At 46.4% G+C, this 18791-nt stretch overlaps 1 pseudogene; it reads left to right on the top strand.

Moving 5' to 3' along the window:
* Positions 1-9428: 9428 nt before the first annotated feature.
* Positions 9429-13191, top strand: LOC134352489 (probable G-protein coupled receptor 139; annotated as a pseudogene).
* Positions 13192-18791: the final 5600 nt, after the last annotated feature.

Below are 18791 nucleotides of genomic sequence, written 5' to 3'. Positions count from 1 at the left end.
ATGAAATTTATGGTAAATAAATATAGAGGAAAAAACTGAGTTACAGTAAGTATGTGTATATATATATATGTGTGTGTGTGTGTGTGTGTGTGTGTTTATTAAATGGTTAAGTTAAATAATTCGTGCTAAAAATACAGAAACAGGGGAACGGCCCAGTGAGCACTTCCAGCACTGCCATCATAGACAGACATATATGCCGCAATTCCAATTCCAAACTCACTCCTTCCGAACGCAGTGCTCCCCACTCCCTCCGCACTAATCCTAACCTCACCAGCAAACCTGCAGATAAACGGGGTGCTGTAGTAGACTGGCGTACTGACCTCCTTCTTGCTAAGGCCCAGCAACAACTCTCAGACACCGCCTCTTACTTACCCCTCGAACAGGATCCCACTAAGGAGCACCAGACCATTGTCTCCCACATCGTCACTCACCTTATTAACTCTGGCTACCAACCTCATAGTTCCTGCAGCCCGTGCCTCCCGTTTCTACCTCCTACCCAAGATTAAAAACCCGCTTGTCCAGGTGAACTTATTGTCTCAGCTTGCTCCTGCCCCACTGAACTCATATCTGCATACCTCAACTCTGTCTTATTAGTCCCTTCTCACCTACACCAGTGACACTTCACACCGTCTGGATCTTTTCAAAGATGTGATGTTCCCTGGCCCCCGTCATCTTATTTTCATTACGGATATTATGTCCCTATACACCTCCATCTCCCACCGTGAAGCATTCAAAGCTCTTCGTTTCTTTCTGGACATCAGACAGCAACCAACTCCCTTCCACCACCACTGTCCTCGGTCGAGCGGAACTTGTCCTCACATTTAATAATTTTTCCTTTTGCTCCTCCTATTTCGTTCAGACAAAAGGTGTAGCCATGGGCACTCGCAAGAATCCCAACTCTGCCTGCCTTTTTGTCGGCTACCTGGAACTGTCTATGTTCCAAGCCTGAACTGGTGTCCGTGCCCCACTTTTCCAACGCTAAATCGACAACTGAATCGGTGCTGCTTCCTGCATCCGTCCTGAACTCGTCGACTTCATCCACCTTGCCTCCAACTTCCACCCTGCCCTCAAATTTACCTGGTCCACTTTCGATACCTCCCTCCCCTTTCTCGATCTCACTGTCTCTATCTCTGGAGGCAGCTTATCTATTGATGTCTATTACAAACCCACGGACTCTCACCGTCACCTGGACTATACCTCCTCCCATCCTGTTACTTGTAAAAATGCCGTCCCCGTCTCTCAATTCCTCCGTCTGGGCCGCATCTGCTCTCAGGATGAGGCTTCTCATTCTAGAATGAAGGAGATGTTCTCTTTCTTCATAGAAAGGGACTTCCCTTCCTCCACGATCAACGCTGCCCTCGACCACATTTCTTCTACTTCATACACGTCTGCTCTTACCCCATCCTCCCACCGCACTACCAGGGATAGGGTTCCTCTTGTTCTCACCTGCCACCTCACCAGCCTTCGCGTCCAGCACATAATTCTCCGAAACCTCCGCCATCTCCAACGGGATCCCACCACCAAGCACATCTTTCCCTTCTCCCCACACCCACCAGCACTTCGTGCTTTCCGCAGGGGTCGCTCCCTACCAGACTCTCTTGTCCATTCATCCCTCCCCACTGATCTCCCTCCTGGCACTTACCCTTGCCAGCAGAACAAGTGTTACACCTGCCCCTACACCTCCTCCCTCACTACCATTCAGGGCCCCAAACAGTCCTTCCAGATGAGGCAACACTTCACCTGTGAGTCTGTTGGGGTCATAGACTGCGTTCGGTGCTCCCGGTTTAGCCTCCTGTTTATCGGTGAGACCCGACGTATATTTGGGGACAGTCTCTGCCAGACGGAGTGGAATCTCCAAATGGACGCCCATTTTGATTCCACTTCCCATTCCCACTCTGAGATCTCAATCCATGGCGTCCACTTCTGCCGCGATAAGGCCAAGCTCACGTTGGAGGAACAACCCCTTAAATTCCGTCCGGGTAGCCTCCAACCTGATGGCGTAACAATCGATTTCTCGAACTTCCGGTAATGCACCAACCCCCCCCCCCCCACTTTCTCCTTCACCATACCCCATCCCCTTTTCCTTCTCTCACCTTATCTCCTTCCCTACCCATCACCTTCCTCTGCTGGTCCTCCCTCCTTTCATTTCTTCCATGGCCTTCTGTTCCCTTCTATCGAACTCCCCTTTCTACAACCCTGTATCTCTGTCACCCATCAAATTCACATCTCTTTCCTTCAACCCTCTCCCTCCCGGTTGCACTTATCACCTTGTGTTTCTCTCTCCCTTCACCCACCTTTTATATCTACTCCTCATCCCTTTTTTTCGCCAGTCCTCCTGAAATGTCTCGGCCTGAAACGTCAACTGTACTGTATTCCATAGATGCTGCCTGGCCCGTTGATTTCCTCGAGCATTTTGTGTGTCTTAATTAGATTTCCAGTATCTGCTGATTTTCTCTTCTATATGTTTTCGTGATCCTGTATGCATCTCTCCCCAGAATCTGTGGACTTTGCTCTTTGAGGGCTTCTCTCCAGCACAGAGTAAAGCTTACTTACGTCAGTCTACGTCAGCTTTATGTGTTGCTTATACTAAAGAGCACATTTCTTGCAAAAATCAACAACGTTTATACGTAAGACACACTTGATTTATCGCGGGAAGCACAAAAGTTCTTACGGAAATAAGCATTGACCAAAAGAAGCCAACTTCGAGTTTCATTCGCAAACCCGGCGTAATGATCTACAGCAAATATTTCCACCAGGGTGTCTAACAGCTACGTGGGCGCACGTTGTTTTTCAGATAAATCTCCCTTGTCGAAGACACTCTGTCTAGGATTTTCTCGCCATAATTCCATATATCCATTTCATTTCACCGTAAATTGCTGTGTCATGCAAACAACAGCAATGTTTATTCTCTAAATGGCAGGAGTTTAATGCAATGGGTTACTGTTGTCCAATCAATTCTGGAAACACCATAGACCATAACACGCAGGAGCAGAACACAAAACATAGAACACAGAAATCTGCAGCACGTTACAGGTCCTTTGGCCCACAATGTTGTGCCAACGATGTGACCTACTCTAGAAACTGCCTAGAATTTCCCTGGTGCGTAGCCCTCTATTTTTCTAAGCTCCATGTACCTATCTAAGAGTCTCTTAAAAGACCCTATTTCTCCGCCTCCACCACCTTCGCTGGCAGTGCATTCCAAGAACCCACCACTCTCTGTGTGAAAACTTACTTCTAACATCCCTCTTGTACCTAATTCCAAGCACCTTAAAACTACGCCCTTGGTATTAGCCATTTCAGCCCCGGGAAAAAGCCTCTGGCTATCCACACGATCAATGCTTCTCAACATCTTATACACCTCTATCAGGTCACCTCTCATCCTCCGTCACTCCAAGTTCACTCAACCTTTTCTCATAAGGCACGCTCCCCAATCCAGGCAACACCTTGTAAATCTCCTCTGCACTCTCTCTATAATATCCACATCCTTCCTGTCGTGAGGTGCCCATAGCTGAACACAGTACTCAGTCCAAGTGGGGTCTAACTAAGGTCTTATATAGCTGTAACATTACCTCACAGCTCTTGAACTCGGTCCCATGGTTGATGAATGCCAGCACACAATGCGCCCTCTTTACAACACTGTCAACCTGGCAGCAACTTTGACTGCGCTATGGACACGGACCTCAAGATCTCGCTGATCCTCCGCACTGCCAAGAGTCTTACCAGTAATATTATATTCTGTCTTCAAATTGGACCTACCAAAATGAACTACTACACTCATCTGGGTTGAACTCCATCTGCCAATTCTCAGCCCAGTTCTGCATCCTATCGGTCTCCCGCTGTAACCTCTGACAACCCTCCAGACTATCCAAAACACCCGCAGCTTTTGTGTCCTCAGCAGACTTACTAATCCATCCTACTACTTCCTCATCCATGTCATTTATAAACATCTCAAAGAGTAGGGGTCCCAGAATAGATCCCTGCAGAACACCACTAGTCACCAACTTCCACGCAGAATACGAACCATCTACAACCACTCTTTACCTTCTGTGGGCAAGCCATTTCTGGATCCAGAAAGCAAGTTGTCCTTGGATCACGTTCCTCGTTACTTTCCGAATGGGCCGTGCATAGGGAACCTTATCATATGCCTTACTAAAATCCATTTACACTACATCTACGGCTCTACCTTCATCAATATGTTTTGTTACATCTTCAAAGAATTCAATCAAGCTATTAAGACACGACCTGCCCTTGTGAAAACCATGCCGACTATCCCTAATCAGATTATGCCTCTCCAAATGCTCATAAATCCTGCCTGTCAGGATCTTCTCCAACAACTTGCCCACCACTGAAGTAAGACTCACTGGTCTATAATTTCCTGGGTTACCTCTACTCCCTGTCTTGAACAAGGGGACAACATTTGCAACCCTCCCATCCGCTGGTACTTCTGCCGTCCCTATTGATGATGCAAAGATCATCGCAAGAGGGTCAGGAATCGCCTCCTTCGCTTCGCACAGTAGCCTGGGGTATATCTCGTCGGGACACGACGACTTATCTAATTTAATGCTTCTTAAAGCTCCAGCACATCCTCTTTTTTAATGTCTATACTGTTACGTACCCCGTGACTGGGTTGCCAAACCAGCAGAAATGGAACGCTCGTTGGAGTCTGTGATTACTAGGAACTAATAAAGTTTTATTAAAGAAATAAGTAATACAGTACACTAATCGCAGGGATATAAATGTAACAGGTTAGCAATGATAATATACACATATACACAGAACTAGGGTAATGGGAATCAACCAAGCTCTATCGCAGTCTAGGGGTAAATTGATCAGTCTTAAGTGAAGCAGAGTTCAGTTCGGTTTAGTGCAGTTTGAAGTAATCGCTGTTGTTGTACCGTTGGGGGGAGAGAGAGAGAGAGAGGGAGAGAGAGAGAGAGAGAGAGAGAGAGAGAGAGATTTTGATGTCTTCTGATCCCGCTGTGGTCACCGACTGTGACCCCTCCGTTCCGGATACGATCGTTCTTCCGCGGTGAACCCGGCACCCAGGCAAGGGCGGACACACACCCCAAGTTCCCACCGATCGTACCTTTACAGCCTGTGAGCTTCTGATCGATTCCCGCGAACCGGCCCTCCAAAACTTCACCAACTTGCGGGGGCACACTGCTCTTTCCTGGGTCTCATGGGGTGTCGTGCCTTAGCAAACCTGCTCTTTTTATCCCCCTGCTGGGGTATCACCTGTCCATCAAACTTCAAACAGTTCAGGTTCAAAGCAAACGATCTGTCAAGAGATGAATTGTGTTTCTTTCTCGTTAATCTCTCTCTTCTTTCTTATTAGCATTTTGAATGTTTCTCCATTGTCTTCCGTTATCTCTCTCATTAGCATCATCCGTTCTGCAGCTCTGTTTGGCTTCACACATGACGATACATACGTTCAAGCGCTTTTTAGTCCGCTATAAGTCATCCCCACAAGTGGCAAGGTCCTTTTCCCAGGTGAATACCGAAGCAAAATATTCATTAAGTACCTCCGCTACCTCGTCTGACTCCGTGCACGTTTCCACTATCGCACCTGATTGGTCCTATTCTCACACGGCTCATCCTCTTGGTTTTCATGCTTCTAGAATGCCTCAGAGCTTTTGATTTTCTAGAGCTCTAACAATACCTAGGTTCTTGAACCTTTCGTGATTTTATTCTTTTCTTCTTAACTAGATTTTCTACCTCCTTTATACACCATGGTTCTTTTACTCTACCATCCTTTCCCTGCCTCAATGGAACATGCTTATGCAGAACGCCATGCAAATATTCCCTGAACATTTGCCCCATTTCTACCATACATTTCCCTGAGAACATCTGCTCTCAATTTATGCATCTAAGTTTCTGCCTAATAGCATCATATTTTCCCTAGCCTAATTAAATGTTTTCCTAGATTGTTTGTTCCTATCCCTCTCCAGCGCTCTGGTAAAGGGGATGGAGATGTGATCACTGCCTCCAAAAGACTCTCCCACCGTCAGTTCTAACACCTGACCAGCTTCATTTCCCAATACCAGATCAAGTACAGCCTCTCCTCTAGTTGGCTTATCTACATACTGAGTCAAGAAAGCTTCCTGCGCACTGAGTAGAATTAGAGCATTCGCCTCATGGAGTCTACTCCGCCATTCCACCATGGCTGATTTACAGTCCGATCCTATCCCATTCTCCTGTATTTTACCCATAACGTTTGAGGCCCTTACTAATCAAGAACCTATCAACTATCACCTTAAATATATCCATTGAGTTGGCATCCACAGCTGTTCGTGGCAATGAATTTCACAGGTTCACCGCCCTCTGGCTAATGAAATCTCTCCTCACCTGTGTTCTGAAGGGATGTCTTGTATTCTGAGGTTGTACCGTCTAGTGCTAGATACCCCCCTCCCCCCACTATAGGAAAAATTCTCTCCGCATCTACTCCATCTACGTCGTTCAATATTCGATACGGTTTAATTAGATTCATCCTCATTCTCCAGAGAATACAGGCCCAGAGCCGTCAACCGCTTCCCATAACTTGCATTGAGATCATTGTCGTAAACTTCCTCTGGACAATCTCCAATCCCAGCACATCCTTTCTTGGATAAGCAGCCCAACACTACTCACAAGCCTCCGTAACGATTGCCTTATAATCCAAATCGAATTATAAGGGCTGTTTTTGCTCAAAGAGAATATCCACTGTACCGTGTTACTGGCCAGATTCCGGGGAATGATGCACACAGGGTAAGAGAACTCACTACAGCAGTTGTGTATGATTGCAGTATTAACTGTGTGTTTATTGGAATACTGGGGTTTGTGTAACCACCTGAGTGTGGATCTCTGTCGGTAAATTCACAGCACTGAATAAGTGCTCAAATGACTCAGAATTAAAACGTCTGTGTTTGAAAGCACGAATGATTATAAGAAGAGAAGGGAGGAAGGGAACGTCGACTCAGACCATGAGAGGCCTGCACCAGGCATTTTCATGCCTTACAAGGCGGAGTTAGAAATCTGTGTGGGACGCCACTCCTCGCACAGACACTCGAGCAATTTGTGGTTAAGTACCTTGCTCAAGGACACAAACACGCTGCCACAGCTGAGACTCGAACTAGCGACCTTGAGATCACTAGACGAACGCCTTAGCCACTTGGCCACGTGCCCAACACAAGGTCAGAAGAGAAGAATCCATGGTAAAAGCAGAAAGGAGTAGAATTAAGTTGACATTGATGACGGAGTCATGGATAATGTGACCAGTGTGAGGAATACTTAGAAACAATGAAGAAAGTTTGTGTCTGGACGTCGATGCTCCTGCAATTAGGGTGTATTGCACATCTCTGAGATTCACCTCTTCCCCTTTAAGAGGCCAGATCTGTTGCTATTTAACCCTAAAATTCAGGATCTTTCACGAGGCCTTCTCAGTCTCCTTCTTATCTGTCATAAAGTGGGTGGCTGGGAACGGACCCAAGTGCAAGACACGGACACTGAAGTACTAGGGACAGGACTGGGATACAGGCTGAGGGCAGGGACATGGACAGGAAAACCAGGAAGCTGGAGCAGGACAGGACAAGAGAGCTAGGAGCCCGGGATTGGACTCCGAGCCAGAGACTGGACAAGGACCCAGTACCTGGGTCTTGCCTCTGGCTCGGACCCCAGAACTAGGCAAGGACGAGGCTTGGCAGGCAGGCAGGACGAGGCTGGAGTCTTAGAGACTAGAGGCGAGGCTTGGCAGGAAGCAGGAGACTTGAGACGAGGGTTGGCAGGAAGCAGGAGTCTAGAGGCGAGGCTTGACAGGAGGCAGGACACTAGAGGCGAGGCTTGGCATGAGGCAGGAAACTTGAGGCGAGGCTTGGCAGGAGGCAGGAGACTTGAGACGAGGCAGGAGGCTAGAGACTTAAAGCGAGGCTTGGTAGGAGGCAGGAGGCTGGAATCTTCAGACTTGAGACTAGGCAGGAGGCTGGAGTCTTCAGGCTTGAGGCTAGGCAGTCTCCTCCTGGGCAGGGCGCGGTACTCCTGGGTAGGGCACGGTACTCCTGGGCAGGACGCGGTACTCCTGGGCAGGTCGCGGTACTTCTGGGCAGGACGCCGTTCACCTGGGCAGGATGCGATTCACCTGGGCAGGGCGCGGTTCACCACCCGACGGAGGCATGGGACAGGAAGGGACAGAACCAACCGCAGGTAACGGCAAGACGGCCTGGCTTACCTGGGCGGAGGCAAGGGACAGGAAGGGACAGAACCAGCCGCAAGTAAAGGCAAGACGGCCTGGTTTACCTGGGCGGAGGCAAGGGACACGAAGGGAGCTAGGTACAGGGTGGCTCCAGGACAAGACTGCAGGCGAGACGAGGCGAGAGTTACCAACAAGACCATGCTTCAGGCAATGCAAAGTGAGACGAGAACTTCAGGTGAGGCGAGAGTTACCGGCAAGACAAGGCAAGGCTTCTGACAAAGCAAGGCGAGACGAGAACTTCAGGGGAGGCGAGAGTTACCGGCAAGACAAGGCAGGGCTTCAGGCGAGGAAACAGAAGGCAGGTGAAGGGATACAAGGAGTAAGGACAAGAACAACCCAGCAGCCACGCCCTGGTTTGTGAAGGTATTTATGCAGCCAGCCCCAACGAGCATCAGCTGCCTCAATTAGAGCTAAACAAAAACAGCAACAGGGTAAACAGGAAAACCTGGAGCAAGGGTCGATGGACCGGACGGTAAACCAGAATACAGACTTCACGGACTGGACCATGACATTATCCTGAGATCGTTCCCGATAATCTCTTTATTTGCGTGCCTTTGTCGCACATCTCAGTGTGCCTTTGGGACGTATTCAAACTTCTTATTACTTCGAAAGCTGTGCTTAAATTTTGTGACCATTCGCTGATGTAACAGAACGCTTTTCTACCTGTAAGTACACCACGTATTGTGTGAGTGCTATTAACGTGCATGGAGATAATATGGGCACGATTACTCAGACGGTCTCTTGCTGTTATCTGAGTACGTTTTCACAGCGTGAGTACAGTTTAAAACCTTGAGCACTGCCTCCATAGCGGGGGTAATCTTCCGTATTGCAGCGGTGTAACTAGTTTTTTTTAAAATCACCGTGCATTGAAGGAATGCTTTGTATTAAGTCTGAATAGTTCTTACTGCGCAAATACGATTTACAATGCACTGATATAGGATAATCCATACTGAACCATCTGATTTTGTTAATCTAATCCCCTCTTGAATTACACCTCACTGCTTCACCTTCATGGTCACCTCCCTATTGTTGGAATACAATATGACAACCGGGAGCAAATGCCAAACATCTTTGTTCAAAAAATCGAAAATCCATTGAACCTAATTGCATCTCAGTGGATTACCACACAATATAAATGATTTGTCTGTGTCTGAGAAACTGTGTGGCTGAATATTTTCAGAAGAAACCAGCGCTTCCCTTGAAAATGCACGACAGAATAAGTGGCCCAGTTTACGCCATTTACTACCCAATTCTTGCAGCATTCGGTGTTCCAGGTAAGCCGTTCTACTGGATGACTGAGTCATTGTTTAGTATTGCTGTCTTTATTGGCAATTAACAACGTAGTACATCCATCTCTTTGTCGTTGTTTCCTCGCTAATCAAGTTAGCAATCGTTCATTTTCAGAAATTACCAGGAATATTCAAGATAAGCATGTTAATAACTTCCTAAAACGTCTATAGGATTGATTGAAACCAAGGTACAGTTGCACAGGTTTGGACCTAACATGTTGGTACAAAATGAATAATGATGACTACCGAATCCTCTAAGGCTGCAGAATGCACTGAGTCATCATTTTCCCACTTGAACCAGATAAAGTGTGTTAGTATTCCGAGCTCGGGAGCGATTTCCTGGACAATGTATGCGTGAAGACAGGCTGGCTGAGCTCATTGTAGGGAAGGTGACCTTTCAGCGTTTCATGAGGGGTTCGATGAAACAGATACAAGATACCGATAGATTTTGCGGACACTACATCAATTTACGTAGTTGGATTTGGCCAGGGATTCCTATTTCTCGGCGAACTACTGGTTCTCGTACCTTTAATAGAATTCTTGAAGCGCTGTTTCTCTATTCTGATAACCTTTACACGTGATGGGCTTCGGCCTGTCTGAAATATGAAATACAAACAATGTGAAAAGTCTAACAGATTGCAATGAACTTCTACCTCTCGCTATTCTTATTTATGCATTAATTTATTTATTTCGCGACAGAGCGTGGATTAGGACATTGTAAATTGTCTCGTGATCAGATTAGGATTAAATTCGGAGTTGTCAGTTGTTCCAGGGCTGCCCAATTGACAACTCCAAAATTAATCCTAAACTGATCACGAGACAGTTTACAATGTCCAATTAGACTTTCGACTGTGCATTCCATGGGAAGGGGGTACAGAGGCTCTTTATAGAGTGCGCCTGGATTGAACTCCGAACTTCGACGCCCCGAGCTGCAATAGCGTCGCGATCACCGCTACGCTACCGTAGCGCTCATAACGCATGAGACAAAGCTGACAGTGGGCGGTTTATATACTGTATTTGAAAGAGTTATAACCTGCTGCAAGAATTGGAAGAGTAATCTGATAACCGTCTAGCAGACAGTAGCAGACACCAACAGAATCAACAAACTCATTCGTAAGGACAGTGATGTTATGGGGATGGAACTGGACTCTCTGACGGTAGTGTCTGAAAAGAGGATGCTGTCCAAGTTGCATGCCATCTTGGACAATGTCTCCCATCCACTACATAATGTACTGTGTGGACACAGGAGTACATTCAGCCAGAGACTCATTCCACCGAGAAGCAACACAGAGAGTTATAGGAAGTCATTCCTGCCCCTGCCCATCAAACTTTACAACTCCTCCCTTGGAGGGTCAGACACCCTGAACCAATAGGCTGGTCCTGGACTTATTTCCTGGCATAATTTACATATTACTATTTAACTATTTATGGTTTTATTACTATTTAATTATTTATGGTGCAACTGTAACGAAAACCAGTTTCCCCCGGGATCAATAAAGTAATGACTATGACTATGACTATGACTATGTCTATTGATTATCATATCCATTATGGACATTTTATAACCAAATTTCAAAGTGTGCTGCAGTGACAATTTAGTACAGGTCTTTTATTTTTCGGATGTTTGCGGTAAGGCCCTTAAATGGTTTAGAAACAGCAAAGTCAACCGGGACACGGTTTAATTTTGCAGCATGCGTTCAGACAAGCGTCGTCTGCAATATCCATCTTCTGGACTCAGATTGGAGTGAACTGAAAGATTTCCTCGTCGTCCTATTCTTAACAGCACTCTAACGTTGCGCTTCTTGCTCAATATTCCAGACGAACAATTATGAAGAACTTGTTATCTTTGCTTTGTTGGGAAAAGTGCAGATTTGATTGACAACGCTTTTTACAAGCGAGCTAAATGTTTTTTCCAGTGTCTTTACCAAGGAGGGAAATTGTACCGACAATTTAAAATATCAAACATGTGGCATATGTGTCTGAATTACTGGAGTTATTGTGTTTCCGTACTTACCAACTTTATGTACTTCAATAACACTTAAACCCGATTTAGGACATTACAAACGAACAAATAGAATTTTCCTGCGATATTTCTCATACATTAACTTCATTATCCAAAACAACAAGTACCGTGTTCATTATTGTGCACCGAAGTCGTTCGTTCCTCTTGTGACTTGCGCCAAGCTTTTATGGCCCTTTCGTCGTTCGCAAAATGTACATTACAACTATTAACCTTGCGCCAGCTGACTTACTCTGCTTTCCTGTCGCACAGTCCGTCGAATTAAACTGATAGAGCCAGAGGGCACTACAATGCAGAGTTCACCACATGAATTCAGCAATGCTTGTTCGGTTGAATTCACCTCCCGCTTTCTGAGTTTGGCCATGAGGGAAACAAGTAAACAAAGATAAATCCACTGAGTCCGCATGATAAACTTTAACGCTGATATTCACATGGCCAACCTCCTTTGCACAGCGTTCCGACATTTTAGAGTTGAAAGCTAAACATGACATGAAGTCCTGCCAGGAAACAACATTCTTGACACTCCATCTATAAATTATTATCGCCGAGGATTACAAAATGCATCATGTAGTGAGGACCCTCTGAATGTGTTTTATTAGAATTTCATAACAAGCATATTACCTTCAAATCTCTCTCTCTCTCTCTCTCTCTCTCTCTCTCTCTCTCTCTCAGCTAACTTAGTGGCGATTGTGATCCTGTCCCGAGGAAGATGCGGTCTCTGCAGATGCATCACGCGGTACTTGGTGTCCATGGCGGTGGCGGATCTGCTGGTCGTTATCTCCGCTGTCATATTCAATCGGATTGCTGGCATTTATTTTCCATTTAGTTTTATGTTCTTGACTCCGGCTTGTACTCTGAGCACGGTGATAATTTATGCAGTGACCGAGAGTTCAGTCTGGTTGACAGTCGCTTTTACTTTTGATCGATTTGTAGCCATTTGTTGCCAGAAGTTGAAAACAAAATATTGCACCGAGAGAACGGCGGCATTTGTCATTGGGGTAATCTGTGTGTTGAGCTGTTTGAAAAGCGTCCCATGGTACTTCATCTACGAACCGCTGTACATAATTGACAATAAGCCCTGGTTTTGTACCAGAAAATTAACCTACAGCACATCACTCGTGTGGACAGTGTATGATTGGTTTGCACGAATTTTAAACCCCGGGCTGCCGTTTGTCTTAATTATACTCTGCAATGTGCTAACAGTGAGGCACATACTTGTGGCTAGCAGAGCCCGCAGAAACTTCAGGTGCCGGAACAATGGAGATGAAAAGAGCGATCCAGAGATGGAGAGTCGGAGAAAGTCTATCATTTTACTCTTCCTGATCTCCAGCAGTTTCATCCTTCTGTGGATGTAGATTTCCTATGTTGTAGATTTCCTCTATATCGAAATTTCAGGTGAACCATATTTCAGTGGTTCCAATTTCACTGACCCCAGGTTCATTCGCCAGGAAAGTGCAAATATGCTTCAGTTGCTAAGCTCTTGCACTAACACCTGTATTTATGTGGTGACGCAGAATAAATTCAGAGAGGAATTGAAGAATGCGGCACTCTATCTTTGGAAGCGAATTGCTACGTCAGTAAGATACAGGTGTAGCAAGCTGCGGATACAGTTAGTCTCTCGCTTTAAACCTGTCATCGTTCGACCTGGTATTCTATAATGAATTGGTCTCTGACGACAAATGGTCGATAAATATTTGGCGCTCTTCAACTCGTACGGTTCGCTTTTCACTGATTTTTGAGATGTGTCGGTTGTATATTTGCGTCATGAAGCTCGCCCTAGCTTGCAATTACGTCATGTCTATTGGTTTGTGATTTCCCCATTGTCTTTCAAATATTTTTTCCCGTCGTCCAGCCAATTCCACTTTCCATTAATGCCAGAAGTGGTGAGTTGTTCCTGGTTGTTTCTGAGGGCGAAATTTTTCTCGCACACTTCAGTTTTGCCGGTAGTTATTAAACTCTTCCATATAAACCTATCAGCATTAAACCCAGTCAAACATTTTTGTATAAAATGTTTCGGTCGGTACCCCAAGTGAGTCTAAGAAGGATATCGCACAGGTTCAGCGTTCGAATTCTGTTTATGAATTATAGGAATGACAACGCCACTTCTCATTTTTCAAAGCAATGAAATATAGGGTCTTAGTCTATTCTCCAGTTGGCAATCACTCCTCCCAAGGAACTGTCTTGGTGAATCTTTACTGAGTCCCTCCTATGGCAATATATTCCTCTACAATCTTGACTTATGCATGTCAGATAAGGATCATAAAAATAGAAGCTGTTGGGGAAAGTAAGTACATCAGGCAATAACTATGGGAAGGGGAAGAGACAAAGTTTCGCATGAGACACCCTTCTGCAGCTCATATCAACAGAAAAAGAATGATGTTCTCAGGGCAACAGGAAAATGTGCACGAAACGAAATAAATTTCATGAATAAAACATTATACTATCTGCCAGTGCTTGTTGGGAGATGGCAGAATATACGGTGGTTGTGTAATATGTTGTTGATGACGTTCCGGTGTACTGGAACAGAATCAACCGGCCACCTATATACAGAGATCAATATTTTTAAAACGGATTGTAGAGGAATTGTTTCTTACATAGTCAAGAAAAGAAAGAACGGAGGTTAATGTTGGGGAATTAGACATAACGAGCGGAAGACTTGAAGGTGCCCAATCAGATGGTGAGGAATTTTTTCTCCAGCTTGAGTTGGGTCACGTTATCCCATCTGCCATGGGAATCCATTCTATCAGAGAAGTTTCAGATTACCTCAAATTCGCCAGATTACGAAGAACCAGAATGATAATGCCCCCGTGTGTTGATCATGACAACCATTGCGGCTATGTTACTGAAATGAGAACAACTGTCTTGACCCTTGTAGGCAATTAATTCCATTATCGCCACCCTAGCTCTCCAAGGTGGCGTTTCCCAGAAATGTTGTCCTCCCGTTACCAGGGATTCCCATCTGTCATGGTAGACAGAGCGCCTGGCCGTATCTCTTCTGTTTTCGATATCTTTGCCCTCATCTGCCTCCTCACGTCCTCATTTTCTACCTCACCAGCATTTTGTTTCAATGGATCGTCCTTTGCATGCTCCACTTTTCGTCAAAACTTTGGCCAAGAGCGTCTCCACCCAGCTCCCTTCAGCATTTTTGTAAAGTTCGCTCCATTCGCTATTCCCGATTCCCCAATTCATCCACTCCCCCTCTCGCGACAGCCTCTTATGCTACTGTAGGACATACCACACCTGAATTCTTAGCACCTTCCTTCCCACCACCTAACCGTAAGACATCCCTTCCAAAAAGCAGCGATCGCTTGCATTTCCTGCAAACCAGTGAATGGCATTCGGAGTTCACCATGTCCTCCTCCTGCCTAGAATATCGGACATACAACTGGCTATGCAGTCCACCAGGTTGGTACCCAGCATGATGCCAAACCAAAGTAAGTCCATCTGTCACTTATGAACCCTATCCCTCTTTGCCCACCTGTTCATGTTTCTGCCCCATTTGCTCTTAAGTGGTTCTGTTCCGTCTTCTTCTACGCCGCAAACGTTCCAAGCAACTACCCGCCTCCGAGTAAAAATAAAATTGCTGTAATTCTCCTTTAATCATTCTCGTCTCACCATAACTCTAAGCCCTGTAATTTTGACCTGTTCAGACTGGATAAAAGACCATTCACCCTCTTCATGGTTCTATTAATTTTATATGCTCATTTAGCGCCCGGCGCTCAAGAGAACAGAAGATGTATCTAGAGGAACCAAACACTGGCCGATCGCTTTGCGAAGCGCTTATGTTCAAACCAGGGTGTTCAGAACTCCCTATTCCCAGGGACATCGCAATTCTCAGTCCGATTCCCACTCACCTGTCGACTCCTAGAGCGACATCCAATGGAAGCTATTGGAACAGCACCTGGTCTTCCACAGGGCACCTATGGAATAATTAATTATTCGTGTATCGGTCCTGAGAGTGGAAACACGAAAGGCAACCCAACAATATGATTGTCAGCGATCCACTTTGAGGAATGAAGTTACGAATACTTCAAACGCTGGAGTTACGAAAAATATTACGAAATCCACTCCCTGGCCTTGATGACCTTCATCTAATGGAAGCAGCTGCTACGTAGGATGGAAGGACCGCAAATTCAGGGCGGGAAACCATAGGTAGCTATCAGTCATTGAGAACTTCCTGGACTATATCTGTTGCCAAATAAGTGCAGGACGTGATAAAACAGACCGTGAAATGACTTCACCAAATGCGATTATTGTTTACTAATTACGATTAGCTCCAACCAAACATTGAATATATAATTCAAGCAATTACTTAACTTTCGATTAACAATATTTTAGTTACAGAACACTTTAATTTACATAACTCGCCACTTTTATTCGTTTCTGACCCACTCTGGATAAAACTGCCTGGGCTTAGACTTAGTGACTTCTCCTCTGCGTTGCTGACGCAGGGTTGATCTCCAGAGTTACCAACTGTTGAAGATCTAAGATTATGCAATGCCATTTCCAGTTTGCAAATGTAAAGAAGACGAAATAATGGTTAATCTGGATCTGACACAGCACAAAAAAAAATAAGGTACATAACATAAATATAATAAAAATCACGCAATAAATATAAATGCATAAGATAGCGTATATACATAGATTGATTTTACATCCATAAAGTGACGCCAGGCAAACGAGTTCTTGTACATAAGATGACTGACGGGAAAATATAAAGTACCAGTGGTTGGGGAATTGAAGGTGTGGGTTATTGGGTGGAGGTGTTGATCAGTCTTACTGCTTGACGAATGTGACTGTTTCTGACTCTCTTGGTCCCGGCGTGACTGCTACATAGCCTCCTCTCTGGTGTGAGTGAGGTAGGTGGGACATTTCATGATATCACTGGCCCTTTTCCAGCACCTTTCTGTATCCACGCCCTTGATGGCAGGTTGGCTGGTGCCGGTGATGCGTTGGTCAATTTTGACAACCGTCCTGTCCGTCGTAGCGCAGTTCCGTACCTTGCAGTGACGCAGGTTGCTAGGATGCAGGTTCCGTACCTTGCAGTGACGCAGGTTGCTAGGATGCAGGTTCCATACCCTGCAGTGACGCAGGTTGCTAGGATGCAGGTTCCGTACCTTGCAGTGACGCAGGTTCCGTACCCTGCAGTGACGCAGGTTGCTAGGATGCAGGTTCCGTACCCTGCAGTGACGCAGGTTGCTAGGATGCAGGTTCCGTACCCTGCAGTGACGCAGGTTGCTAGGATGCAGGTTCCGTACCCTGCAGTGACGCAGGTTGCTAGGATGCAGGTTCCGTACCTTGCAGTGACGCAGGTTGCTAGGATGCCGGTTCCGTACCCTGCAGTGACGCAGGTTGCTAGGATGCCGGTTCCGTACCCTGCAGTGACGCAGGTTGCTAGGATGCCGGTTCCGTACCCTGCAGTGACGCAGGTCGCTAGGATGCAGGTTCCGTACCCTGCAGTGACGCAGGTCGCTAGGATGTTCTCTCCTGCACATCTGTGCGATGGCGTGAATATAGGTTTGCATAATCCAGCTCTCTTCAGCCTCCTCGGAAAGTACAGGCTTTGCTCAGCTTTCCTAGTTGTGCATAACGTGTTCGGGGACATAACAGATTGTGCGAGATGTGCTCTCCCAGGCGTCCGAACCTGCTCAGAGTTTCCACTGTTGTGCAGCCGATGAAAAGATGGGTATAAGCCTATAAGCCTACTGACTCTCACAGCTATCTGGACTATTCCTCTTCTCACCCTGTCTCTTGCAAAAACGCCATCCCCTTCTCGCAATTCCTCCGTCTCCGCCGCATCTGCTCTCAGGATGAGGCTTTTCATTCTCGGACGAGGGAGATGTCCTCCTTTTTTAAAGAAAGGGGCTTCCCTTCCTCCACTATCAACTCTGCTCTCAAACGCATCTCCCCCATTTCACGTACATCTCCTCTCACTCCATCCTCCCGCCAGCCCACTAGGAATGGGGTTCCCCTGGTCCTCACCTACCACCCCACCAGCCTCTGGGTCCAACATATTATTCTCCGTGACTTCCACCACCTCCAACGGGATCCCACCACTAAGCACATCTTTCCCTCCCGACCCCACCCCCCCCCCGTCTCTGCTTTCCGCAGGGATCGCTCCCTACGCCAATCCCTTGTCCATTCGTCCCCCCCCCCCATCCCTCCCCACTGATCTCCCTCCTGGCACTTATCCTTGTAAGCGGAACAAGTGCTACACATGCCCTTACACTTCCTCCCTCACCACCATTCAGGGCCCTAGACAGTCCTTCCAGATGAGGTGACACTTCACCTGTGAGTTGGCTGGGGTGATATACTGCGTCCGGTGCTCCCGACGTGGCCTTCTATATATTGGCGAGACCCGACGCAGACTGGGAGACAGCTTTGCTGAACACCTACGCTCTGTCCACCAGAGAAAGCAGGATCTCCCAGTGGCCACACATTTTAATTCCACATCCCATTCCCATTCTGACATGTCTATCCACGGCCTCCTCTACTGTAAAGATGAAGCCACACTCAGGTTGGAGGAAGAACACCTTATATTCCGTCTGGGTAGCCTCCAACCTGATGGCATGAACATCGACTTCTCTAACTTCTGCTAATGCCCCATCTCCCCCTCGTACCCCATCTGTTATTTATTTTTATACACACATTCTTTCTCTCTCTCTCCTTTTTCTCCCTCTGTCCCTCTGACTATACCCCTTGCCCATCCTCTGGGTCCCCCCCCCCCCCCGCTGTCTTTCTTCCCGGACATCCTGTCCCATGATCCTCTCATATCCCTTTTGCCAATCACCTGTCCAGCTCTTGGCTCCATCCCTCCCCCTCCTGTCTTCTCCTATCATTTTGGATCTCCCCCTCCCCCTCCCACTTTCAAATCTCTTATTAACTTTTCCTTCAGTTAGTCCTGACGAAGGGCCTCGGCCTGGAACGTCGACTGTACCTCTTCCTAGAGATGCTGCCTGGCCTGCTGCGTTCACCAGCAACTTTGATGTGTGTTGGGTGTGAGTGCTCCCGGTTTTCCTGAAGTCGATAACCATCTCCTTTATCTTATTTTGAGGAAGGGTTAAGGATTACCGTTGGTAATCTCGTGAAGCACGTGCATGCGTTTATTCCTTTCGCTTACTTATTTTACTCCGTTCTTTGTTGCCGTTGTACAGCTATAAGTCCAGTCCTTAACCACACAAGTATTTATTTCGTTAACCCCTCTAAAATCCTGCTGGCGCTATTCCACAATTATTACAATCATCTGTTTCTTAATTAT

The sequence above is a fragment of the Mobula hypostoma genome, chromosome 10, assembly GCF_963921235.1.
Source record: "Mobula hypostoma chromosome 10, sMobHyp1.1, whole genome shotgun sequence".
NCBI lineage: Eukaryota > Metazoa > Chordata > Chondrichthyes > Myliobatiformes > Myliobatidae > Mobula > Mobula hypostoma.
The sequence above is the reverse complement of the archived record's forward strand: the minus strand, read 5'-3'. Positions and strand labels throughout refer to the sequence as shown.